The sequence below is a fragment of the Coptis chinensis genome, chromosome 8 (assembly GCF_015680905.1).
Source record: "Coptis chinensis isolate HL-2020 chromosome 8, ASM1568090v1, whole genome shotgun sequence".
NCBI classification, from domain to species: domain Eukaryota; kingdom Viridiplantae; phylum Streptophyta; class Magnoliopsida; order Ranunculales; family Ranunculaceae; genus Coptis; species Coptis chinensis.
Genome location: NC_141463.1, coordinates 22,142,053 through 22,151,431, shown reverse-complemented (window position 1 = coordinate 22,151,431; position 9,379 = coordinate 22,142,053).

Sequence of the window (9,379 nt, the reverse complement as noted above, 5' to 3'; positions counted from 1 at the left end):
GCAAAAAATGCTAAGGAAATCTTCCTTGATTTCGTCTACGTCCAAGGAGTCCTTGTTAAAGTTGTAACTTCCAAGGCCAAGGAATTTGTGTATCTGATTATTTGGAAACGTGGTTTGGAAATAATCATGAGCTAAACTCTCGATCATGCTAACCTCTCTATCGATATTGGTATCAGAAACCTGTGTGATCGGTTTAAATACATTGACCTCAACGGAAAGATGGCCAAAAGATAAAGACATCGAACCATCGCGGCAATTTATAAGCGCATTGGCAGTTGCCAAGAAAGGGCGCCCTAAAATGATCGGGACAGAGTCGTTAGCAACTTCTGTATCGAGAATAACAAAATCCGCAGGATAGTAGAAATCCTTAACCTTAACCAGCGCATTTTCCACTACACCCTTAGGATACTTGATAGACCTATCAGCTAATTACAACGTCATTGTTGTAGGTTGCATTTCTTGTAGACCTATTTGTTTATATAAATAATAAGGGAGTAAGTTAACATTCCCCCCCAGGTCTAGTAAAGCAGTGGTCGTGTGAGTATCTCCTAAGGTGCATTATACAGTAGGACGACTAGGGTCCTTGTACTTAACTATTCCATTATGTTATGATAAAGTTGGAACCTGTTCAGTTATAAAGGCGTCTTTAGGAATATTTGTTCTATGCCTAGTTGTGCACAACTCCTTAAGAAACTTAGCGTGGTGAGGTAACTTTTTAATTGCATCGAGAAAGGGTAGGTTAATTGTTAGATTTTTGAAAACTTCCCTAATCTCGTCAAAATTTGTATCTCTTTTTAACATAGCTAATTTCTGGGGAAACGGTGGTTTCTTACTATGTTTAGCGTATGGTTCAATTGGATATCTAACCTTTGCTTTTTGTTTCTTAGGTTGTGGTTTAACTGGTACCTCTACAGGGGTAGGATCTTCAGTTTCTGTTTCGGTATTTGGTGTAACATCTGGTGTAGGAACTCTTGGTGGGGTAACTATAGACATAGTTACTTTGTTATCCACTACTCTGCTTGAACGGAGAGTGGTGATGGAATTTATCTCACCTACGTTTGCATTTTCATTACTAGGATCACCGTTTACCTCAAAGGCTGTGTTTGTTGTTTTAGGATTAGCTATCGCTTGTCCTGGAAACACACATTTGGGTTGTACTTTCTCTTGAGCTAACTGCTGTAAGGAAAGTTGGATGGCTTGTAAAATCTATTGTTGAGATTGCATAAAGGTATCAAAGCGATCCGGTTGTGGAGTGGTATTTATTACAGGTTGTGTGACAGGAACTATGTCACGTTGATTATTTATAGGTAGGTTGTGATAGTTATTATTATTAACCGGAATGATACCTCGATTTGTATTATAATTATTATTGTTATAATTATTATAATTACCCTGACCTTGTCCTTGTCGTGGTTGAGCTTGGTTGTTATAATTATAATTACCCTGATCTTGTCCTTAGCTTGGTGGACCTTGGTTGTAATTGTTTGTTGGCCTATTATTTGGGTTAAACAACCTTGGAGGTTGTTGATTATTTCGCCAACCAAAATTGGGGTTTTGTCGCCAAGCTGCGTTAGGTTCGCTATTAATGGAACAAACAAAATCTTGTTGTGATTGTTGTTGTTCATAGGTGAACGGACAATAGGAGTCGGGATGCTCTGGACTCGAACATAAATTGCATGGGTTGGAGTTAACATTCATGACGGGGATAGGCGTTTGTTGAACAGAAATAGTCTCTACTTTTTTAGTTAGAGGTTCGATCAAATTTTTGTTGAACAGAAAGTTTTTAGGCAGTTAACCAAGACGCCGCCTTATCGGCTAAGGTGAAGGGAAATACCCTCAGTTTAATTTGTTCAGCACCAACCGAAGGATGGTGGAAAGTAGTAAGGACTTGGTCAATCCTACGCATGTGCTGATAAGGTTTTTCATGGTCTAACCCATGAAAAACGGGTAACAAATAAAATATATTTGGGGATTCGAAATCCCCACTGGGTCTGATAGAACGATGCAAGATTTCGGGCTATCGCTCAAGGCTTTGTAAAAGTCCGAGAGAGGAGACTCTCTTTCTTCAGCCATAATCTCAGTTGTGGTGTGTGGTGTGCTAGCTAGAGGTGAAGTGAGTGGTATACTAGAAAGGCGTGTTTGTTGACGTTGTTGGTTAATTATATTAGGTGTTTTTCTTTGGCCTGACCTTAATCTCATGCAAGGCTAAGACTAATCTTAATGAAAACAACAACACTCCAAACAATCCTGATATGCTAGTATGAACCTCTAACAGAAGATGCGAGGTGTGGAAGAAAAGAGTACCTGAAAGCCTCCTTGCTTCGCTTATGAATAGCGTCTTGTTTACACGGGCTTAGTGTATATAACAAGTTAGAACACTGAAAAATTTGAAAGAAATGGAAGTTTGAAACAAACCTATGGAAATCGGGTAGTTTCAGCAGAGGGCGCGGGTGCGCTCAGAATAGGCCTAGGCAGGGCGCAGGTCGCGCTCAGGCAAAAGTTGGAATTCCAGCGTGGGGCGGTGTGGCTCCAAGTTGGCCTTGGTAGGGTGCAGTCGCTTCGGAAAAAGTTGGAATTCCAGGCGTGTGAGCTGGTGGTGCTTCGGGTTTTGCCTTTGGCGGCGCAAGTGGTGGCCGAGCAAAAGTTGGAATTCCAGGCGTGTGGGCGCAGGTGGCGCTCCAAGTTGGCCTTGGTAGGGCGCAGGTCGCGCTCAGGCAAAAGTTGGAATTCCAGGCGTGTGAGCGCGGGGTGCGCTCGTGTTTTGCCTTGGTAGGGCGCAGGTGGCGCTCAGGCAAAATTTGGGATTCCAGGCATGTGGGCATAGGGTGCACTCCACTTTGGCTTGCCCAGGGCGCAGGTGCGCTCCGAGTAATTTTTCGTGGAACTTGCAAAGCTGAAACAAGCAACCGCAGTGAGAATCCAAACAAGGGTGGGTGGGTTATGAGACTTTGAAAAACTATCAAGTCTACAGAAAACAATACTAAAGAGTACTAAGATGGCAGCAGCGCCATTTGATAAACGTAAAATGAGTAGTTTACCTCAAAATGAACGTTTGAAACTCAAAACACAAGTAAAACTAAACTTAATTATGCGTTGCTATCAAAGATTTCTATACTCTCAATTCTATCGAAATAGAGTGGAGTAAAAAGTTCGTTCCACTCCTAGTTCTTTAGCATTCAAGTTTTCTACAATTGACTAGTCTATCCAAGTCTAATGAGAGCAATGGTGAGAATTATACTATGATGTGAATTACAACTAGACGTAATATAAAGATTATAACTTTATTAAATTTAACTAAACAATAATTGAAAACTAAATTAATAACTAAGAATTGAATAACAACAATTGAAATTAGATCTAACAAATTTAAATGATAAAATCGAAATGAACAAGAATAAACTATTTTATTTATCTAATCAAATGAAAAACAATGATTCAAAGGAGTAATCTAAAACAAGGAAATGAAACTAATTAATTTAACTAATTCAATTCAAAAACTAGATCTACAAGCTATTTTAATAGCTACTTTTTTATCCTAGATTATCTAACTATCTCTAACTTAAGAGCTAAGTCTTTTTTTATGCAAAGGAGGAGACCAGATTCACAATTTCGTGCATGGGCTGAGGAGCCATGTTTTGGGCCGGAAAATCGAGCCCAAAGCCCAATTTCTTCAGTCCACAGAGCCCGTTTCAGCTGGCTTTGACTTCAGTAGACTTTTCATCCACTTTTGCTCATTTTATTGGGTCAAGGCTTGGACCATTGGAAAGCTCTTTCCGAGCCGGTCGTTTCGACATAAGGTAGGACCAATTCCGAGGCCTGAGTCCAAAGATATGGTCTTTGGAAGTTCTACTGACTTGTGCACTATTTCTGCCCGTGTTAACTTTTTAGCTCTTGACCGCAAATGCTTTCTCTCCTTGAATCTTAGCCTTTATCACAGAACTTCTTAGCAACCAACCCTTGCTTCTTTATCTCACCAAAATGGCACATTTCTGTACATAATCGACTTTACTGCCTGAAATACATAAAAACACGTAATTACTCGCAAAATTGGTCTAAAAGTATGATTGTTAAGGGGTTAAAACTACAGTTTTGGGCTCTTATCAATAGATCTACAAGATATACAACCAACTAAAATGACATTGCAATTGGTTGACCGTTCTTAAGTATCTTAAGGGTGTTGTTGAAAATGTGCTTATTAAAGTTCAAGATTTTTACTACCTAATAGACTTCGTTATCCTAGACACAGAAGTCGCTAACGACTCTGTTCTTATTATTTTAGGGCGTCCTTTCTTGGCAACTGCTAACGCGCTCATAAACTACCGCGATGGTTCAATGTCCATGTCCTTTGGTCATCTTTCTGTTGAGATAAATGTTTTCAAAATGATGAAACAGTTATCCGATTCATCTATAGATGGGGAAGTTAGCATGATCAAGAGCTTAGCTCAAGATTATTTCAACAATACATTTCCAGACAATCAGATGCACCAATTCCTTTCCTCCGGGAATTCAGACTTCGACGATGACTTCTACTTAGAAGAAGTCAACGCCCTTTTAAAGTCTACTCCTATCTTCGATCCTTTTATCACTCCATCTTCCGAGTTTGAAGACCTCTTGCCTAAACAAGTTGATAAGCACCCAAAACTGTAATATTAAACCCCGAGAGACATAGCATTTTGGTCGATTATGTGTTTAATAATCATGTAATAATTATATTTTCATATTTTTGCAAGTTTCCACATTTAAAATGAATATAATGATAAAACATGCATCGAAGTATGGGAATATTGGAATATTTGAAGTTTCCCACTCAACCCCAGTGAAGCCCAACAGAGCCTGACTAGAGCCAAAGTTTCCAAAATAACAAAACCAGTGCAGAACGGGTCCAAATATAAAGAAGCAGCAAACTTCCGAAGCTCAAATCTGATAAATCGGGGTGCCGATGTTGGCTAGTGAACTGCTAGAGCGACCAGGCGACAAACTCTATGCAAAGACAGAAAGTTGCAAAAATGCCAAAATCAGCGCCGCCACTGGACACACTTAGTGGACCCACTCTGCAGGCCCAAAAGGCATGACGAGTCAGCATAGATAAGTGGCAAGTAATGGTCACAAATTTGTGCCACCTGGCAATGAGAAAGACACGTACCAATTCAAACAAACATTGAATTGGGCTAAAAGACGAAACTAAAACATATAAAGACAAAACCTTATAAAGCTAAAAGACAAAATTTAAAACAGGTAAAACAAAACTTTGATTCTCAAAGTTTTGAACGTTTCAATTAGCTAACAAACAAACCTGATTAAATGTTGGGATTTCACGTGAAGGGTCTTCCGCCTATATATATGAGGGGGTAGCCTTCATTATTTTTCCTTCAGCATTTTATGCTCTAGCTTCCGCTTAGCAGTAGTTAGTTTTAATTCAGCACTTACATTCCGTCATTTTCATTCTAGCAAGCTTAAATATTGTAAGTCATTTTACCCTTAATAACAGTCATTTCTTTTCTAGTTTAATTCATGTCCTGCATTTATTTACTTAATGTCTACAACAAGTTTTATTATTCCTTCAATGACCATGAGCTAATCCCCCCCCCCTCAGGGGGAGGGTTATGCTGCTCGTGTGAGAATCCGGATTGACTCGTTAATATTCTAGAATCGCTACTTAGGAATTAGCCATAGATTAGACATCCGATCCCAAAATGACTTAGACTGTACACATTTGGATGCGATGCTCGATATCCGCTCGGTAGCGACCCAAAATGTCTCAATCGCGACTCTATATGGTGTCGAACGACTCTCCAATTTGTCCAAATTGATGTGGAATCGAGCCAGAGCTGAAATGATATTCCAGAGATGAAATATTAGTTCAACTCCTTATGCTAGTGTGATGCGGCTCAGAGATGTGGGCATGCGCTAGGGATCAATACTCGACGTTGTCTCCGAACACGAGACGAATTAGAGATGTAGTGATGTGGTAATATAAACTGTTAAAAAATGATTCTTGCATGAGTATGATTAACTCTCTCCCTATTTCTCTATTTTTGTTTACCTACATATAATCGGCGTAGTAATTTATATTATTTGCATTACCGTTAATTTAATTAAAACCAACTAAAAAACCTAAAATCCTACTCACCAAAAGTTGTAATTCCAATTGTGAACCTTTTCCGAGCCCTAAGGTTTGGACAATCCCTTACTCGACCTATCCTACCAAACCCACGTGAGTAAGGTAACTTGACTAAAACGTACAACTATACGGATGTTGGACTTTGGACTTTGGACTTGGGTCTTTGGACTGTGGACCTCGGACTTAAGAAAATAAGTAATCAAGAAAACCAATAAACGTGAACATTAAATGTTTTATCAAATGGCGCCGCTGCACGCTGAAGGACTCTGGACTTAACGTAATAACTGGAACACATCACATAAAACCCCCTCCCCTACCTCTTTAATTTTTTTTAATTTGCATTTCTTTTGCAATACTAACGTATTACGTACCTGTTTGCCCCAACTTTTTCTACTAACAGATATCTGTGAACTAGATCTTGTTTATTTCTATTAGCACAGTTTAAGTTTTCGTAGGAACTTGAAGTACTGAACTGACAAAAGAGTCTCGGACGAGACTAAATTAGTAACGCGCGAGACTAACCTGGAGTATCAACACTCCGGTTTTCAGGTACATGCCATTTTCCTTTTCAGTACTCTTTTGGACTCTCTTGTCCAGTTTTTCCAGTAAGTTCACGAGCTCGGGAGTTAGTTCGATCGTGTACGAGGAATCACGGGACACCAGGTTCCAAATCCTTAAACTCCTCAAACTTTGTCGAGGATATTATTTGGTTGTTACTATAACCTGTTTTACCTTACATGTTTGTGTGTGGCATAAGAACTCTTTGCATATAAATGTGGTTCGTCATTACATATTCACGTTAACACGATCAATATGATTCGAATATATTTGGATGTATGTGTAGTTTCAAACCACCTGCTTAGAATATTTTTGTATGTGTATGTTACATCAATTCACGTACGCGATATTCATTTGTATGAGTTCGTTATCGACATTCCCCTAACTCACATATAACTTACATATAGTTGCACATATAAGTAATATAGATTGCATCTGTAGACTTTCTGCGTAAACTAATATATGTTAATTAGTTTCTATTTTGGCATCTATCGTTTTTAATTGCATATTTCGTAATCACGTCTCCATAATACATTAATTACGTAAACTAAAAAAAATAATAATAATAATAAAATAAAAAAATCATAGTAATTAAAAATTTCATCTAAATAATCTTAATAACACCCCGCATAATACACCATCATAAATCATCATCCTATTCCATTAGTGCCTAGGAAACTTGAAAAAAATTGAGGTTGCCTAATTAAGGAACGTGCTAGCACGAACAACCTCCCTCAATTCTCTCAGGTGACCTGGCTGCTGAAATATTCACACGTTATCCTAGCTTACCTGCTCAAGTTAGCAACAGCTCAGGAAGACGTGCTTCACCTCTCTCTTTCCTTAATTCTAAAACCTCCAGTCATAATTCGTTCCTTATGAGCCTTAAATTAAAATTTATATTTGTATGAGACTACGGTCTGGTAAACATAAGGAATTAGAACTTACATATCAGCGTCGGAAATACAATAAACAACTGCTTATGCTATCTCCTAGACATAGTTCCTCATCCGTAAACCAACCTCGTCAAACATCTCCGTTGCCGTCATCTCCCGTAATTATAGCCCAGGAAAATCCCACAGTCGAGAAACCCCTTTCGGATTTCTATACTGCCTTACAAGAAGGACCTGCTTCTTGCATTAAACTCGATGCTATTGTAGGTGATTTTCGAATTCCGCCAAACATCTTCGGTTTGTTACCTGTTTACCATGGTCTAGACCATGAAAAACCGTACAATCACCTTCGTCGGATTCAACAAGTAGTCACCACTTTCCGCCATCCGACTGTTACCAACAAACAAGTCTTGCTTAGGTTGTTTCCCTTCACCTTAGCTGATAAAGCTTCAGTTTGGCTCACAAGCGAAGCACCGCAATCCATTGACACATGGGCCAAACTCGTACAAGCATTCATGATAAAGTTCTATACTCAGAAGAAAACTACAAAGATGCTTCAAAAGATTCAATTCTTTCGCCAGCACCCACAGGAATCCTTTTCGGAAGCATGGAGCAGATTTACTGATCTGCTTCTCGAATGTCCCCATCATCAACTCAACACCGTTGTATTAGTCCATTCATTCTTTAATGGTCTCTCTGACCATCAAAAGGAAACCTTAGATATCATGAACGGTGGTTGTTTCATGGACAAGGGCGCTACTGAAGCATACACGTTTCTTAAGAAACAGCCTTCACGAAGCACCCATTGGGGAAACACTGATTCTTCCATATCTTCTAAAGACACTCCTACCAAAGTTACGTCTATGTTCGAGGTCAAACCCGATCCGGAATTAAAAACTCTAATCGAGTCCCTAAACAAAAAGGTCGATGCTCTTTAGGTACAAGTAAATGATCAAAAAACCCAAACAGGTCATGGCTGCCAACGCTTCCCCATGTCCTCTTTGCTTAAGTCCGGAGCACGCCGATTCTTATTGTCCTTTGGTATACGAGTGCCCTCCCCAACCTTCTGAAGAGGCTTGTGCTTTCAACATCCCTAATGCACCTTGGCGACAACATCCGATTTAGCTTGGGCACTTGCAACAACAAAGCTCCGGGTGTCAACAACGTTCCTATACGACCACCCACGAACTATAATTCCTATCGTCAAGGAAATCCTCCATAATTCCAGCAAGGGCAAAGTAATTTTGCCAATAATGCAAATATAGGGTACCAAAACAACCGCAACCTTGTTCCCGCTAATCAAGAATATGGCTACCAAAATCAACCCGTAAATAATAACCGTGAACTAGTTCCTACTGTTCCGCTGGTACAATCCACAGCAGATAAAACAGCTGAAACTTTTCTGACATACATGAATCAACATAATCAAATCCTAGCTTCTATCCAATAGTCTCTTCAGTTGTTAGCTCAGGATAAAAGTAAAAAAGGCGTGTTCCCTGGCCAAGCAGTTCCAAACCCTAAGCCTACAAACACTGCCTTTGAACTAAACAATGCACCAGGATCTAGTAATCCAAGCCAGGGTGAGGTAAATGCCATTACCACTCTTCGTTCTGGCCGAACCATCGACAATAAAATACGTATGCCAGACGAGGAATCGACGAAAACCACGGTTGACGTCCTTCCAACTCCTACTTCGCAACCTATAACAGACGAAGTTGTACCTTCCAATTCTACACCCACGTCCCTAGGGAAAGACGCCACTGATCCTTATGCGCGATTCCGACTAAAAGCTCTGTTCCCTGCCCGTTTG